The 18,954-nt window shown below is 44.8% G+C and overlaps 1 protein-coding gene and 1 long non-coding RNA gene across 5 annotated transcripts in view; one reads left to right on the forward strand and one right to left on the reverse strand.

Annotated features, from left to right (window-relative positions):
• The window catches only part of LOC144381093 (uncharacterized), a 90,147-nt gene extending 73,056 nt beyond the window's left edge, over positions 1-17,091 (reverse strand). For both annotated transcript variants that reach the window (XR_013445616.1, XR_013445615.1), the window contains exon 1: positions 16,962-17,091. This is a non-coding gene — a long non-coding RNA (uncharacterized LOC144381093). The remainder of the gene's footprint in view (positions 1-16,961) is intronic.
• Positions 1-18,954, forward strand: part of KCNIP1 (potassium voltage-gated channel interacting protein 1) — a 329,087-nt gene that overhangs the window by 279,417 nt on the left and 30,716 nt on the right. The window lies entirely within an intron of this gene.

The following is an 18,954-nucleotide window of genomic DNA, read 5'->3' on the forward strand; positions in this document are numbered from 1 at the left end:
GAAGCAGAGTTAAGAGTCACTGCAGGCAGTCTGGTCCTGGAGGCTATGCTCTGAACCTCTGTGTTACAGTTTCATTCACTGGGTGTCAGAGACTGTGTTAAGAGGTTATAACATTATCTCATTTCATTATTGCAATAATCCTAGGATATGGGTACCAATATTATTCCCATTTTACAGATGAGGAAACTGACTCCAGAAGTTTAAATTATTTGTCCCAGGTCACATAGCTAGTAGTTGGCAGAGCTAAAATTCAAACCCAGTGATTCTGTGAACCCATAGTTGTTTGGCAGAAACTAGGTGCCATGGGCTGAATGTCTGTGTCTCCCCAAAATTCATATGCTGATGCCCTAATTCCAAATTGGTATTTGGAGGTGGTAATTAGGTTTACATGAGGTCATGGGGATCAAGATTTCATGATGGGATTACCATCTACAACGCAGAAAGAGGGCTCTCACCAGATCGCAACCACACTAATACCCTGATCTCAGACCTCCCAGCTTCCAGAACAATAAGAAAAAAATATCTGTTGTTCAAGCCGCCCAGTCTAAGGTATATCATTACAGTAGCCTGAGCTGACTAAGACACTGGGCATTTGTGAGTGTGACCATCTTGGTCTCCAAGATTCTTAAGGGACCTTGAAGTCCATGGCCAGTATTCATGTGTCAGGACGTAATGGTCTGAATTGGAATCCAGTCTTCTGTGGTGTCTGGGTCAGAACAAAAGTCAGGTATCTGGTACATGAGGTCAATTCACCACCCACCCATCCCCACCCCTCCCTCAACACCCCTGCTTTAGCCCCACCCCTGCCATCCACACCCAAAGAGAATGTCTCTGAATGATCAAACCTTTATTTCTTTATGGCAAACAGTCCAACACAGGGGGAAAATAAAGTCTGCCAGTGCTGACAAAGAACTGAAGAGGGCCACCAAAGTGAAGATTCTTGGCCAAAAAAACAGTAAATCAGGACAAATTAGTGAGAGAAGTACCCAGTTTTGTCTAGGCTCACACCTACATTGCAGACACATTCACCTTACAATCTATGTGGAAATAAGACAAAGCAATTTGTGAAATGGATTCCACAAGTCCTCCAGTTGGGGCAAAAATTTCTCATCAAGTGAAAGATGGAACTCCAATAAAAATTTAAAAGGAGGTTACACGTAGAGGGAAGAGCTATGCAGATGCCACGTGATGCTGGATGGAAATGGAATGTGAGAAAAAGGCAGGCTCTCTAATAAACAATTCATGGATCTCTCACAAATACCAAACCGCAGATACATCATTTATTAGCTGGACATGTGGGAGAGTATGGACTTTGGAGGCAGGTAGATCTGGACCTGACACTCAGACACCCACTACCTATGAGACCTGAATTTACCGCTGATCTTCTTAGAGATGAACGTGGCAATACCCCCAAAGATACGCTGTGAGAATATGGGGAGATGGCCTGTGTAAAGCACCCTACAATTGCTAAAAAATAGTAGCTCAGTCTGTCTGGTTGCCATTGAGATAAGTCATCTGAGAGGCAGATGTCCCTAAAGCTCAGGGTTTGGAGATCATCAGAAGGGGACCAGGATTTGAGGCCAGAGTTCTTGGAAGAATTTAAGTCCTTGGGGCGCCTGGGTAGCTTAGTCGGTTGAGCGTCTGACTCTTGATTTTGGCTCGGGTCTTGATCTCAGGGTCATGAGTTCGAGCCCCAGGTTGGGCTCTACACTGGGTGTGGAGCCTACTTTAAAAAAAGTAAAAAGAATGTAAATACTTACATGGTGACAGCAGGCAGAAAGTGGGAGCCACTACTCCTTCTTCTCATGTCATTCCTTTCCAGAAATTCCAGAAAGCAGCAAGGGATGAAGTCTAGCTCCTGGCACCTGACCTTGCATCTAACAGATGCTCAGTAATCCATGTCAGTGGAACTGAATTGGGAATACTGTGTGTGAGGTAAAATAGGGCAAAAGGTGAAAAATGTGGGACAGAAACCTGGCTGAGATCAGCACCATCTGCCCCGAGCTGACATCTGAAACAATGATTATGCATAAGCTTGCAAAAGGGGAGAATGCGGAGGGTAGAGAGAGGGACAGCACCAGTCTTAAAAGGCAGAAAGCTGTTGGAAAGGAAGCAAGAGAGAGGGAGTAAGAAGCAGGCAGAAACCAGGAGAAGTACAGGCTAGAGAAGTCATGAGAACAAAGTATTGACTTACCAGAAGTCTTTCTGCTCCTAATTTAGTTCCTCATGTCTGGCTATGCTAATGCCTAAAATTCCACTAAGCTCATTGGGTTAAGTATTATAATCACTAAGGCTCCAGAAGAGAGGAAACACAGAAAGTCAGGCAAACCTCTGGGAGGTGAATTTGTCAGGTTTCCTTCTGGGCAGGTGGGGTCTGGAATGGCAAAGCGGTGAAAGTGGTGTTTCCCACCCCCACGCCCCTACTCTTCCTTCCCCTGCCCATCTCCCTAGTGTAAATACTCCTACTGTGGCTGATCAAACCACCAAAGATTTAACAACTGCCTTGCTAATTCCCTAAAAATTTAACCATCAGCTTTCACAAGCTGGAATGGGCTGACTCTGGACACCACCGCCTAGGCACAAATGAGATGGAAGATTGATACATAGAACCAAGAAGGAAAGTGCGGAGCAGAGAAGACAAGAGTTTGCTGAGCCTCAGTCTAATACGTAGAATATCTTCCCCCTTCATCAAGAAGGAAAGGAAGGAGAGAGGACCATTCACATTTAGTTATTGTTGTTGAAAGTACATTATATCCGTGGGAGAACATTTCAAAAATGGGCCTCCCTCTGACCCAGGCCCTCAGGTCTCTTCTCCAGAGGCAACTAAAATTCTCAATTATCAGTGTATCCTTCTGAAACTATGTTATGTATATGCCCACAGATGGTGTATGTGTGTCCCTTTTCAAAATTAAAATGACAATATACTAAAGGGCGCCTGGGTGGCTCAGTTGGTTAAGCAACTGTCTTCGGCTCGGGTCATGATCCCAGGGTCCTGGGATCAAGCCCCATGTCAGGCTCCCTGCTCAGCGGGAAGTCTGCTTCTCCCGCTCCCTCTGCTGCTCCCCCTGCTTGTGCTCTCCTGCTCTCTCTCTGTCAAATAAATAAAATCTTTAAAAAAGTAAAATAAAATGAAATAAAATAAAATGGCAATATACTAAACAACTTACTTTTTTCCTTTAATAATATATTTTCAGTGTTCTTCCAAGAAAAGATACACGAACGTGTTATATATTTGTAATGGCTGTGTCGTATACACTATAATTTATTTAACCAATTTCCTCAGTGATAAGCATATAAGTTTTTTCTGTCTTCTGCTATTACAAATGATGTGATGAATATCCTTTAAGTGAAATTCCAGGATCAAAATGTATATACACTTTTTATTTCTGATGGGTTTTTCCCTCCTAAGTGGATTATGAATTTACATCCACACCAGGTCATGAGAGTATCTTCCCCCCCACACACACACATTGTTGCCCACGTGGTGTATTCTCCGAATCTGAGGCCAGCATTTGCTAAGTACAAACTCTGCTCTCACACCTGGCATAGGCTCTCTTATTTGAGGAAGTCTTATTCCCAGAAGAGGAAACTGGGCCTTATGAAGATCAAGGAACTTTCCCAAGGGTAGGTCTCTGTGATGGAAGTCCCAGTCTTCCTTCTTCTCCATGTTGGCCGCCCTTCCCCACCAGGCTCACTGTTGACCATCTGGTGTAGGGAGAGTGTGATGCCCCCCACAGAGCCCAGAAGCTTAGGACACACCTATAACCCACACTGTTGCTTCCCCATCCTTTGCTTTCTTTCTAGGAGTTTTGCTCAATCAGTTTTGCTTTTAGTAATTTCTTCTACTGATACAAAACCTGCCCAAACACAAATATAACTGTAGACTCAGCCCAGTTTACAATTACTTTCTTGGTGATCCAGTTTCCAGAGGCAGTTTGTGATGTCAAAACAGGGACCACCTATACTCCAGACTAAGCGTGATTGGTTTTTACTGGAGAAATACAGGCAAATTGTTGTCCTTTTGAAAAATAGCCTTACCCTCTAAGCCTGTTGCAGATCGAAAGCAGTTAAGTCTTTTCCCTTATGTCTTGAAATAGTCTACGTTCACACACATTCCCTCCGAGTCCCAAAGAGGATATGCCATGAGACGCTGCCGGTTACCGTTACACTCAGGCAGCAGATGTGTAGGGGTTGGTGAAGACTTTGGGGAGATTGCCTTCATAGAAGAGGAAGTAAAAGCAAAGATTACTATGAAACCACGTAGAGATTGCCGGCTAAGAGGAGGAGAAAGGTGGAGGGAGCGGGGAGGAGTGGAAGGGAGGGAGGGAGGGAATGCGGAAGACAGACTGGTGAAAATCAACCGTGCACTTAGGAGAACGGAGGAAAGAACGGCTTGGAAGACCGGCTTTAAATGCCTGCTGGCGTCCTGCTGGATGGTGCGCTAGCATCCGGGCAGGATGTGGGGGGAGGGCGAGTCCGAGGGGCTCCAAACATTGGGAATAGTGGTGGTCCTGTGCTCCTCTCTGAAACTTTTGCACTACCTCGGGCTGATTGACTTGTCAGACGGTAAGCGAACTCTTGAGCTTCCCTGTTTTTTTAAGAATGTGTTTTTCAGCTTAGGTTGTTATGAGTTTAGAAAACGCACGCAAAGTAGCGCGGAGACCCGAGAGCTCTGCAGAGGCCCTGCTAAATCCCAGCGGTGTTGATCCCTCGCCTTCCTTAGACCGCCCCAGGGATGCGCTGTCCACGGTGCCTGGAGAGTTGGAGAACTGGAGGGGGTTAGATCTTCCCTTCCTGCCCTGTGTGCATGTGGGTCTTGGTGGATTACTAGCTGTGTGAGACTAGCACAAAACATCACAATCCTCTCTCTAAGTGTCTGATAGCTGTGTTGTTGGTGGAAGCCGATGACTTTTAGAAGTCATTATGTTGATTAACTTTAAGAAGTAGGTGGGAAGATTATGGGTGTTAAAACTTTTGTAAAATGCTAATCACAGTGCCGGACAATTAGAAGACATTTAGAAAATGTCAGTTCCTTTCCCCAGCCCTTCACCCCCAACCCTCATAATAATCCTTACCTTAAAACCACCTTATTAGCTGTGGTTTTACCTTCCACTCCTTAGTGAGAAAGTAGCCAAAAATTTGGAGTAACCCATGCTGTTTATGACTAGAAAGTTAGTGGTTTGGTTTCCAAAGTTAAAGAGGTTCAAGAAATGAGTATTTTCTTCCTCCTTATGGAGATTTTGTCCCAAATAGGACATAGTTTGTTTATATAATTTTTATCACATAAAATTAGACTTCTGGAGAGATTCCAATTCTGATGAGCAATGCATTAAACAAAACCAGTCTCCAACAATATATATTCAATGTATATACAATGTGTATTCAATGTATATTCTTCCATAACTGGATAGTGTAGACAGAATTTCTCTTCCAAGAGGCATCACAAGCCATAACTGTACATAATAATGAAATACATTTGTAGACAGAGGACTAGCTGAAGTACTAACCAAACCTGAGATAGAATAGAGACTGAATGTGGGATGATGTGGTTGGGTGAGCTCTGGACTAGGAGTCAAGAGACCTGGTTTCTATTAACGATTGCTCTCTATTTAATCGGTCATTTTTTATTTGGATCTCAGTTTCCTTATGAGAATATTGATGATTTTCAGACTCTGCTTCATGGAATTCTGGAGTACCTGAATATTTCCTTGTTCACAGTTTCACAGTAAGGCAGACTCTGGACGCTTCGTCCCTGCTTCAACAAAACCAGGTTCCCTTTATCTGTCCTATATGCCAGGCCTGTACATGAGAGCTTGTTAAGCTTCAGCTAAAATTTAGTGAATCCATGAGTCTATGATTCCATGATTGTGTTTCCCTGAGATTTTGGAAGCTGAAGCACATTCAGAAAACTTTTATTTCTTAAAAACCACCTGAAATCTAACAATCTGGAAGAATAGTTCTTTGTGCACAAAGGAACTCTTCTAGGCCCTCAGGCCCTTATATGTGCTCCTCTCGACCCCTACACTCAGCCTGCCAGTCCGTAACAATTGAGCAAAACCCCTGGTTCTCCACTAGATCCCCAAAACATGTTTCATCCATGCTCTGAGCTTCAAAGGAGATACCCACTGACGTGACAAATTAATGTAAGAGAAAGTTCCAGAGAAACTTCCTTATAAGGCTAAAAGTGTGGTGGAAAATATTACCCTGTTCTTCCTTTCCATATCCGAACATGCTCATCTCTCTTCTCCTGCTTCAGCTTCTCAAGATTATAGCTTTTGGTTTTATTAACACAGAAGATATCAGTTACTCATCTAATGTTATAGTAATGAGGGGATTAGGGTAAAATGTAGAGAACATATGTTTAAGACCGCCTCCAGGAACCCTTGGTGAAGGAAGGGATTAACATTTATTCAGCACCTACAATGTCCCAGGCATAGTGCCAGGTGCTCCTATATACATGAGCTAATGTGAGCCTCAAAATAACACTCTAAAGAAAAAAAAATTAAATAGCACTGGAAAGTGGATATCATTGTTCCTGTTTTTAAATTTTTTAAGATTTTATTTATTTGAGAGAGAGAACACGAGGGGGGGGAGGGGGAGAGGGAGGGGGGAGAGGAAGAAGAATAGGGAAAAGCAGTCTCCCAACTGAGCAGGGAGCCCAATCCCAGGGCCCTGAGATCAGGACCTGAGCCGAAGGCAGATGCTTAACAGATTGAGTCACCCAGGGGCCCCTCATTGTTCCTTTTATATAAAGAAGAAGACAGGTTTAGAGAAACTACATAAAATTTCCAAAAACACAAGTAATAGCAGGGTAGAGGTATTTGTCTCTAAAATTGTACCCATTACCCTGTATACCAAGTGGCTCAATGAGTAAGATGGAGTCTGTGGTCTATCATCAAGTCTATACCACACAGGCTGCTATGCTAGAGCCTTTCCCATATGGTCCAAAATGCCATTTTTAATGTGTATGTGACATCTGAAATTCTGTTCACCCATTTGAGTCCCAAAAGAAGAATATCACCTCCTATTAAGTACACAAGGACCAATGTGATGCAATCATTCTAAAGAGAGCAGGAGAGCAATTCTGAAGAACCTATCAGTAGTCTTTCTTAGGTGCTTCATCTTATTCGTATTTTATTTTTCAGTTGTAATTTTAGAATGCTATCGATTTTGGGCCTAGAATCAAAAGAGCTGGGTTCTGATCTTGGATGTGTCATTTATCAGTGGCATGTCCTTGGGCAAATCCCTTTTCTTCCCGAGCTTTCACTTTCCTTATTTGTCAAAATGGGGACATGAGGATGATGGTTGTACTAATTTCCTAGGACGAGTGTAACAAATTACTTCAGATCAGATGGCTCAAAATAACAGAAATTTCTTCTTTCACAGTTCTGGAGGCTAGAAATCCAAAAGCAAGGAGTTGGCAGGACTGTGTTCCCTTTAAGTCTCTAGAGGAGAATCCCTCCTTGCCTCTTGCAGTTTCTGGTAACCCCAGGTGCTCCCAGGCTTGTGGCAGCATCACTGCAATCTGTCTCCACGTGCACATGGTATCTTCTCCCTGTGTGTCTCATCTTCACTCCGTCCTTCCCTCTTCCTACAAGACACCAGCCATGTTGTATTAGGGCCACCTTAATGACCTCATCTTAACTGCCAATCAGTCGGACTCATCACCCGTCCCTCCAAGGTGAGGATAGCAGGGGCTGCAGAGAGGAGAAGATCGGGCAGGGGCACGGGGTGGCAGACAAGTAATGTCCCCCAGAAAGTTCAGAGACCATTACCAGTGAATGCCTTGTCTCTCCCTCTCCTGCTGCTCACTGGGCCAGCCTGAGGCAGGCTCCCCCTCACCAGATGGGAGTCCTCTCTTCCCAGAGCACCACGTCCACTGGCGCTGCTAACAGCAACTCCAGAAGTAGCTCACCATCCCAGGGCCAAGCACTGACCGTGGTGGTGAGGTACGCATCAGTGTTTCTCAGAGTGGGTTCTCCTGCTGCCATGTCGTCCACCTGTCTCAACATAGGTTATAAACACTAGTTTTGCTAGCATAGACATAGCTTGTTTACAGAATCAGGAATGTCACAGGCTATGCAAATCACCACCAAAAATAATAGCAATAGTAATAACTTCACAAACTCAGGGAAACCATGAGAATCCAGGTGTGTTTATTGGGGTCTTTAGAAAGAGTCAACTTCCCATGCATTCTAAAATATGTCAAACATGTATTATTACTCCGGAGATTTTTGATGGTAAAAGATTTGAAATATGGTTCGTATGAAGCTGACTACGCACACATAGCCCACTTTAACTATTTCTTATGGACTTAGTGCCTGTCTAGTACTTCATAGCTTAGGAACCCATTGTCCTTTGAGTGTTGCACTTGGACAACAGAGAAATCTTGTCAGGTATGGAATCTTATATTACTATTGAACTAATTCTGTATTTTTTAAAAAACTGAAGTTCTGGGGCTTTGACTTCAAGGCCACATGGGTAGAAAGTAACAATTTCAGGACTCAATTCAAGTCTTCTGAGTCCCACTACAGAGGACTTTCTCTTGTCCAAATGCAGCAAAACTGTGCTGGAGCATTGGGAACATCACTGTTTCTACTCATCAAATGTTTGTTATCACTCCTCTTGGTAAAGTACTCATAACGCAGTCCAGTTAGGTTGTCATGGGCTGAGTCATGGCCATCCAAAGATATCTTGTCCTAATCCCTAGAACCTATGAATGTCACCTTACAAGGAAAAAGGTTCTTTGCAGGTGTGATTAAGTTAAGGATCTTGAGATGAGATTATCCTTAATTATCCATGTGGGTTGTATATGCCATCCTAAGCCCTATATGTCATCATAAAAGAGAGTCAGGCAGAGATCAGACACAGACAGAAGAGGAGAGGGTGATGTGAAGCTGGAGCAGAGACAGGAGGGAGGGCCACAAGGCAAAGAGCGCTGGCAGCCACCAGGAGTTGGAAGAGGTAAGGAATGGATTCTCCCCAGAGCCTTTAAAAGGAGCATGGCCTTGTTGACATCTCTAGATATAGACCCAGGGTTCATACACCCTCCCACCACTGAGTAAACAGAAGAACCCAAGTAGATTACACTTCCACAGCTTTAGCCCCAAACCTCTCTCTTCTCTTTTTCTTCTTTCTACTTCCAGATTTGGTTATTTTTAATGCTTCCATAGATTTTGTTTTACTTTAAATGGTGCGCTTAAGCCTTGATTCCTTAAATATTGGCTTTGAGCAGTCTCTCCTGCCCACCTTCTCTAAAATATCCAAAGACAAGCACACTTTTACTTCCTTTACTTCTCCTGTCTTTCTCTCTAACTACCAAATCTGTTAATTACATTATCATTTTTATGTTGCCAAGGTTTAAGGTGTTCTGAGAATATACCTCTTTCAAGGTAACTGGGAGGAGTTTCCTCAGACCTCTCATCCCCCATGAGGATGACCCTGTCTCTCGCTCTGAATGGGCTCCCAGGTCTGTCTAGAACTGCCTACTTGTATGACCAACAGAAGGATAGAAATGGATTCTGCTTCAGAAGAATGCATTCTGTGTTCAGAAACCTTTCCAGTCCTTGGGATCTCACAAGGACATCCAGAGCTGCCTAGGCCTGGAAAGCCACCCCCTCATTCAGCCACAGACTGAGGACACCCACCTCCTGCACCTGACCAATAAAATGAGACTGACCCCAGGTTCCACTCTGCTACTGCCCACCTTCTCCCCCAACCACACCCTGCAGCTGAGAAAATCTCTTAAAATCCAATGCAAAGACATACTAGTTTTGCTAGCATAGACTACCTGGTAGCTTGAAGTCTGTCATAGCAAGCCTGGTCAATTTTTTTAAATGTCTTTTCCTATCCAAGATGATAGACGCTGAGAAAAAGTGAGGGCCACATCTAAATCAAAGCAACTGCATGTGGCTGGTTTGAGATTCTGTAGTGAAAGAGAAATATCAAACATGCAACTCACTTGCTTTGTAAAAACATGTTTTCCTACTTATTTGCATAATACTCACACAAGTTATACATGAATGAACTCTCATGATTTCACAATCCCTTACCATACAAATAAAGTGAAAGTGCCCATAGCTTGCCGCCACCCCAGTCCCACATTATCCCCAGGACCAAGCACTGTGGTGACACAGTGGTCAGCTTCCTGGTACCGACAGACAAGGACCACCGCCTGGTTTATAGTAAGAAAAGTGAATATAGAGTGTACTTGAGGAATAGAATGAACCTGCTTCGAGAGTCTACTCTATTTTCAACTACAGAAGAAACGGGAGAGAAAGGAGATGGGAGAACCAAGATAGGAAGGAGAGAGCAGCAGCACAGAAGTGGTCAGAAGTGGGGAGAAGAAAGGTGAAGAATCAGGAGTGAGAAAGGGCAGGGAGAGAGAGCGGCAGTAACAGGAAGGAGATTCAGCTCATTCTGAGGCAAGCTCTTGATTTCTCTGTGGTTCTCTTGGGTGTCCAGTAAGTTCCATCCTAGAATCATTTGCCTTTAAGAGTCTGCTGAGCTTATTAACAGCTTACCAACGGCTCATTATGCTCCAATCTCTAGAGACCATATGCTGCAAAAGAAAGTTCCAGGAGCCCACTTGGCACCTGCGCCGTAGCCAGAACTCCGCCCCCCCCACCTCTGCCAACAAAGCCAGCCCCAGGGAGGAACCCAGCCTTTGTCTTCAGTGCCACAAACCTGGCTGGAAAGGACAGTCTGTCCCGTTACTTCCTCAGGCCTCACTCTGGCTGGGCAGGCGGGGTTTTCTGAATTAAGAGTTCAATGGCACACACATCGTCATTTGTTCAGCATATTCGGCCTCGTACTCCATTGATCCCATGCCCTGGAAATAAGTAAGCATTACAGTATTGTTCCTTTATTTCCCTCGAGGCAATATTCAAAGATAAAAAAGTCAAAGCTGTCCACAGATTCCTCCTCTCTGCCTTCACCCTCCCTCTCCCATACGTGCCCCTCCACCATCTTCTCTCTCTCCAGCCCCAGGGTTCTCAACCTCTCGTGCTACTCAGGCCCTTCTACTATGATGCCCACTTGGACTGATCTTTCCTTTCCTTCTCTCCTGACTTTTAATCCATCCCCATCACAACGTACCCTTCTGCACTGACTGATCTCGAACTGCCCCTGAAAAACAGACCCCTGCTTAGGCAATTATTTTGTCCGTGAATTTGTGTGTGAAGAGCCTAAGTAAAATCTTTTTTTTTTTTCCCTTCTTAAATGATGGTTCTAACATAGTATACTGGCTTTCGACCGTTATCTGCTTTCCCATTTGCATATTTGAAGAACTAGAGAAAGAATAGCTGAGGTGATCTTTCCCCTCTCGAGCCATGCGGAGCTGTGCCTCCCGAGGGAATCGGCTTTAAGAGAAGGGTTGCTTCTGGCACCAAGGACAAACACTTTTTGAAAGAATGAACAAATGTTTTTATCCTGACAACAAAGAAGAGCCTTGAGGAGGGGCTGTTTGTGAAGACAGTGAGTATGTCCACCCTGTTCACCACATATTTCTCCTGCCCAGCACATTGCCCAACACATCGGAGATGCTCAAGAAGTGTTGAATGAATGAACAAATAACTAATGAGTGACAAGCCCAGAGGTTTACCTTCAAAGCTTCCTCACACTTCAGAATGCATCTGTGGGACCAAGACAAAGCCTTCCAATTTCACCAGCAAAGACTCCACATCCCACACCATACAAAGAGTTACTTCTTACTCCCCTCCAGTGGGCCTTTGTTTTCCCTCAAAGCCTGGCTCCTTCTCCAGACCTCTCTATTCCCTGCCTAATACACATTCTAATTATTGACAAGCTTGCTATTCCCCCTCTGGCCTGCCTGGGGGTAAACCCCTGATATTTCAGAGAATATTCCAAGAATAGAGCAAGTGCTCCTACTTGACAAATAGGTACTCAATAAAAACTGGTGAATGAGTGGATTAATGCACAAATTAATGGCCACCTGCTCATAGCAAAGGAGCTGAGAGTGCATTCAAGCCCAACCCTGGACACCCTCATTGCTATTCCTTTGTTGTTGAAAGAGCCTCAGGCATCATGCAGTTGACCTGGACTCCAGCTTCAGCCCTGTCCCTCAGGCGCATCCATGTTCCTCTCTAGGTTCATCCTAGCCAACCATAAAATGAGCAGGTTGAATTAGATCAGTGGTTTCCAAATGCTGATCTGCAAAATTTCCAGAAGGAGCACCATATGGGATTTGGGGAAGGAAAAAAACATTTGTCTGCTCTCGCTCTTTAACCCAGCATCTGATTGTTCTCATCTATTTGACGTAGCCTCCGTGCAAGTTGCCTTTAATTAAAGAAGTCCTTGCCTTTATAGGAGCTTGAAAACCACTGATAACATCTAATATCCATCCAACCTTGAAGTTTTCATGATCTCACGATTCCATGATATACTTGCTTGCAAGGTGGACAGAAGGGATATGACCTTGCCGGGGCCACATTTCTCTACAGCACTATCACCGTGACAACCAACCCTCAGATAGGATGCCTTATGGGTGCACTGGCCTGAGCCATAACCCCTAGAACAGTGGAACCAGCAGCAGCCATAAAACACAGTACAAATGAGCAATATATCTGTTCCCATGGCTGTCAGAGTCTAAATAAGTTGAGGGAGTGTTGCAAAAGCCAAGATGAGATCACCAAGCTTCTGGTACTGAAAAGGTATATTTCATAGAGTATTTAGCTGGGCAGGACCCTAAAGAGCATGAAAATGATCTGGTGCCTTGGAAATAACCCTGGAATTGGAGTCAGAAGCCTGAATTTAAACCCCCCTTCTGCCATTTGTGGATTAATGACTTTGGGCAAGGTACTTAACTCCCATGAGACTTAGTTTCCTCATCTGTAAAATGGGGTAATATAACCCACCTTGTAGGATATTGGGAGGATTAATTGAAATGAACTGTATGAGAGCATTTGGCTCAGTGCTAACAGTTTATAGATACAAAGGCCCAAAGGAAGGAAGTCACTTGCCCAAGGTCACACAAAAATGGCATTATCATCATGTTGCTCACAACTCAGCATTGCCATGGTCTTAGAGGATTCTGGTGCCCAGGGAGGTAGAGGGGCCCACTAAGCCTTCTACTTAAGTTCCCAGCACTTCAGGGGTGCTGCCCTGGAGGGGGCGCTGAGACACCACCCAAGAGTCTCACTCTCAGGAATTCAATATAGAAAACACATTAAGACCTGTTTACATGGAAGTGCTGTTTATAATTATTGTTCCCTATGGGATAGTCCCCTACTGCTTCCTCCAATCCTGTTTTAAACTGCTCTGCTAATAGAGCTTTCCTGGCTTCCCCCGGGGAGACATTCACAGAGGCTAATAGAGACATAATTCAAAAATTGCTTGATATACATGCCCTCAATTTTCCCCAAGAACTACCTAAGATACCCAAACATGCAATGCACTCATTGGCCAGATGCAATTAAACATGCATGGTATTAAATATGCGGGCTGCTACTCGGCCAGGTCTGCATTAAGTTGCAGCAGTCCTGCACTTTATCCTCAGATTCTGCCGAGGTCAAGTGCAACAGGAAAGAAGCAAGCTGCTGGATGGGAGCCCTGGAGGACGCTTCTTACTGAGTCTGCACTCCAAGGCTTTCCAAAGCCTTTTTAGACAAGACAAGGAGGCTTTTAAAAAATCCTCCAGGTCTGAAGAAGCAAAGAATCAATGCTGAGCAACTCCGGGAATAATAACCTCCATCTCTCCAATGTATGAAGAGGAGAAGGAAGGCAGAAAGAAGCTGGATGCAACGCTACAACATTGCAATAGTACATTACAGAAAGATCTGGCTCCAGATCCCAGAACAAGCGCTTACTCTCTGCGGGACCCTGGGAGAATCACATAAGCTTTCAGAGACTTAGCTTGTCCAATGGCAAACTGGGGATACTAACATCACCTCCCGGGATTTCTGGGAAGATAAAAGGAGATTAACAAACGAAAGCACTTAGCGCATCTTCACATAGTAGGAATTCATTAAACTTCTTTTATATAAATTGTTTCCCTAAAATCTGAATACGGAGAGCATGGGCATGCTTATATACTTGTTAAACAAATACATGAATGTTGAGAAAATCTAAAATAATACTAAAATTAGAAGATCAAAAGAAGTAAACTAGGACTGATTAAAAAGAACTCTGACTTACCCAAAAGTAATAAACTTAATAAAACTTGGTATCTCGAGAGAAAATTAATATGAACTGAAAATAGCATAGGTTCAAGGTGACTTTAGAGATGTTTCTGAAGATGAGATCCATAATTGATTAATAAACTAAAAATATAAAGAACTGGCAAGGCTACAAATCCAATGTCCCTGTTCATCCATCCTTTTTCCTACAAAAGGAATTGAAGCCCCAGCAAATGGAAATGCCCAGCCCCGCAAAGAACACTGAACCAGGGGGGTGAGGGAGGGTCCAGCCCTCCTACACATTGTCCCTTAAAGATAGTGCCAGACTGACACCCAGAGCTCAGTTTCCCACCCCACTCCCTCACACAGGGATGGGCACGAGGGGAAAGGACAGGAGCCACACTTGCCACTCGCCTACTAACTACACACATCTGGGTGCCCACCTAATCCTCGGGAAGACCCTAAGAAGGTAGTGTCCTTCACATACAAGACTGTGGAAGCCACCCAACAAGTGTGTGACAGGTTCAGGATTCAAGCCCCACTCCCTGGGCACAACATTCAACCATCTCCTACTTGACAGATGTAAACATCTGACCGCAGAAGGCTTGTCATCAACGTGACCTGATTGCAACTGACATGACTGAGCTTCAGTCAAACTGTAAAGGTGGAGATTTTTCAATTACATGAAGATTTGCAAGAGCCCCCGCACTCTCCTGTCATATAATGAGAGCTGTGGTCACTACGACAGGTGCTTTCTGGGTTTGGCCTGGGAGAGGGATAGTAAACAGGCAGTGTGGGGGCCTTGGGAAGGGCAGGCAGCTGAGAGGAGGGGAAAGCGGCCGAAAGCTGGAGGCAGTTCCTCCCATGGCCTTCACCTTCACCTGTGCAGCCCTTTCCAGAAAGTGTGGTTGGAAGCTCCCCCCCTTCACTCCTGAGGAGAGCCTCAAACTCTTGGGGCAGATACAGCACAAATGAGAAGCCTGACCTGCCCCCGCTGGGGTGACAGATAGGATTGCTCCCGGATGGAGAAAGGGTGAAGTCTCTCAGCCCAAGACCTCCATTTATCTTCAGGACAATTTTAATTGGAAACCTCGCCTCGCTGCTGCCCACTTTTTCAGAAGTAATTAGAATGCTAATCTATAAGAAAGATGTCTATTAAAAATAAATTAATAATAGATAATACATTTTGGCTTACAATTTTGAATAATATGGCCATCCTGTCTTAAAATAAAAATTCATATATTTTTAATAAGCCTGAGACATGTTTCCCAATGAACCACAGATGGTTCATTTTTATTATCCTATAAAGAGACATTATGGGTAAATGTTTTTTTAAAAATGGCAAAAGAGAACCTCAGAGCTGCTCTCTTTTGGAGATCTCCAAGCACTTCCTAAGCATCGGGCTCCCTCCTGTCATCATGGAGACCGAGACACCATTGATCCCCTGACCTTCATCCCTGATCAGACAGAAGCAGCATGGCAAAATCAAAACCAGACAGTTCAAATTCCAACTTTGTTACTTGATGACTAATAACCAAGCCATAATGACCTAGAAAATGGGTATTTATAAAATAATCCTGACCAGGTTATTTAAGGAGTATATAAAGCAGGGCATGAAATGCATTGGACACAGCAACTCACACTGAGAAGCTCTCTTTAAACGTCCCTTCCTCTCCTCTCAACATCTAGAATCACGAGGAACATCTGAAGCTATTACACCTATGTGCCCAAGCACATAACCTGCCATTGTACTTACAAAGAGAATAAATACGTTCTGTCCATTTGACAAACATTCATGAACCCTACAACAAAAAGCTGTTGAGTCTAGGGAACAAATAATTTGAACTATCCTAAGAAGGTGAGATGTGTAGAAAGCAAGGGGATGGTAACTGGCTCTTCTCCCAGCACTGATCATCAGGTTATTGACTTAAATTCAGTGAAGGTCAATCAGTATTAACCAAAACCCATCCCTGTAACAGCCCCACTGCTGGGGCCAGGAGACGGAGGGAAGTATGACAAAGCTCCCTCCCAACCCTCCCCACTGCACAACCCAGTTCCACCAGCCACCCAATTGCCCGAGCCCTGGAAAATCTTCTTTGTCATCTCCTGATCCCTTTCGCTCATACTGCCCTCCCTTACATCAGCAGGTCTGGCGGATTCTATCTGCTGGAGAGACTGGAAATCTGCCCCTGATCAGTCTCCTTCAAAGTTAACATCACCAAAAAATAATAAAATAAAATAAAATAAAATAAAATAAAATAAAATAAAAAATAAAGTTAACATCATCTCTCATCCAGTTGCAACTCTACCCTAGCAGTCTTTTGGCACCTACTAAAATCAAACCAAAACAAACAATAACAAAAACCCCTTATTGAACTATGGTAGGCATCAGAACCCAGGTAACCAATATCCAGATTTTTTAAAAAGAGGAGGAAAACCATTCCAGCATCCCAGAAGCCCTCTATTCGCTCCATTCCAGTCACTAGTCCCCCAAGATAACTGCTCTCCTGACTTGTAGTAGCACGCACGGGTGGACCTTTCTCGTATTGTTGGATGCTGCTGTCGTTAATTCATTTGCATCGCTGTGCAGCATTTCATTGTGTCAGTACGTTAACAATTTGTTGTTGATTTTAATGTTAACGGACACTCAGGTGGGTTTCCGGTTTGGGGCAATTAGAAACTTGATACCTCTGCTTCCCATTGCTTTGAAGATAAAAACCCTAAATTGACTGGTCTGACCAATTAACATCTTACCTGACACGTTGGCCATTCTGCTCCACCACTTGGCCTCCACTCTGTTGCTCAAAAGGCCAAATTCACACTCACCTCCTCATCCTGGCACCTGCAGTTTCTGCTCCCTGAAACTCTTCCCGCGATGCTTCCTCATCTTTACCCTTCAGCTCCGGTGTCTGCAGACTCTCCCTCCCTCTGACTCAAATCAGGTTCCTTCTGGCTTTGCTTCCTCACACTGCCCCCTCTTTTTTTGTCAAGGTTCTTAAGACGATTCATAATTGCATATTCATGGGTGTGATTATTTAGTTAACGCGTGGGTCCCACTGAACGGAGGACTTGCCTGACGTATTTGTGATCACATTGCTGGCACCTGGAACAGTACCTGGCACAGAACAGGAGCTCAAGCCGTATTTGTGACATGACTGAATGAACTCGCCATCCCCTCAAGGAGCCCATGGTCAAGGGGGACCGAAAGGCCTCTGTCTCTATCATGCCGTGTGGCGGATGCTACCGGAGAGAAGTGTTGCCATACAGGTGCTGTCTGGGGAAGAGAACAAAATTCCCATTTCAGAAGAAGTAGCCCTTGAGGTGACATTTTATAGAGGACTGTACAATTGCAGTAGGCACCATTCACACTGTAGTCTAAATAGCGCCCCCTGGAGGAGTGTGGTGAGATGGGATAGATTTGAGGGAAACCCAGGAAATAACCCAGCAGAGAGGGAAGGCAATCAGGTGCTAGATAGAGCAGGAGCATGTGCAGAAGCATGAAAGCGTCACTTAGGAAGTCTGGTTGGGGAAACAGCAGGTACTTCTAGAGAGTGAGTATGGGTGGGAGAGAAGCAACAGACAAACCCTGAAAGCTACGCAGGAAGCCGATCATAAAAGACCTTGAAGCCCTTATTAAAGAGCATGGCCTTTCTCCTGCAGGCAATGGGGCGCTATTGAAGGCTTTAAAGCAAGGGACATATTCAGATGTATTTCCTTTGAACATCTTGTTTCCTCTTTCTCTAGAGCCTCCACACAAGAGGTTCCTGAAAAGTTCCCCCCATCTTCCCTTTGCACTTAGAATGTCACACACACACACACACACACACACACACACACACACGCACCTCTCTCTTCCTTCCCATCTAGTAAGTTCCCAGTCCTTCAGATTTCAGGCCCACCTTCACTCCCTCAGGGAAACCTCAGGGCACCAGAGCCCCCTGCCACTCCGTAGCACCGAATAGCTCCCCTGGGCAGCACTCCTCACAGTTACAATTTTATATGTGTGTTTGTGATTCTTAGGTTAAGTCCCTCATGCACCGAACTATAACCTCACTGGGGACAAAAACCATACCTGTCTTTGCCCACCATCGTATCACACTGCCTAAGTGCCTGGCACATACTGGATACTCCACAGTTAAGTGCTCTATGAATGACTGTTCTACAAAAGTCCTTCTGCCTGTTCGTGCAGAGAACCCACTGGTAGAGCTGAGGCAACAGGCTGGAGGCTGGAGCTTTCCAGTTGTCTTGGGGAGAGATGCTGGGTACATAGCCTTGAGACCAAGGAGTGTTCATGCCCAATGCCCCAGCTAGGAAATCTCCAAGTAGGCATTTTGAACCCACACCTAACAGCAAAACCAAACTCTATTGACTATATTTTCTTATTTTCTCTTTTCTTGATACTCTGGCATTTGGGGCCTTGATCCCAGAGAGACCGCGCCTCCCAGGGCTGGCTAATTCGTACGGATAGCAATTGACTCCCTTGCAAGTGTGCCTTTGGCACACAAACCAACCAATCCAGAGCCCACACCCAACCATCTCTTTTAGCTAACTCCCACACACCAAGTCAGTATTCCCTCTGCTCTAAACCACCGCAGGCCAGGTACCAGACAGCCGGGAACACCCCTACAGCCCAGAGGTGGCCAAGATTTCTCCCAACTTTCCAGTCCCAGCATACCTATCCTGCCTCACCCATTCCTTCCCACAAAGGAAGGCTCTGGGCCATGCTCTCCCCTCATCCCTGTCTGCCTCCTGATGGACCCCGGTGCTTCCTTGTGTGGCCCTGCATGGCGTGCCATGCCTCCTGTTTCTAGGGATCCGT

The sequence above is a fragment of the Halichoerus grypus genome, chromosome 2 (genome assembly GCF_964656455.1).
Source record: "Halichoerus grypus chromosome 2, mHalGry1.hap1.1, whole genome shotgun sequence".
Taxonomy (NCBI): domain Eukaryota; kingdom Metazoa; phylum Chordata; class Mammalia; order Carnivora; family Phocidae; genus Halichoerus; species Halichoerus grypus.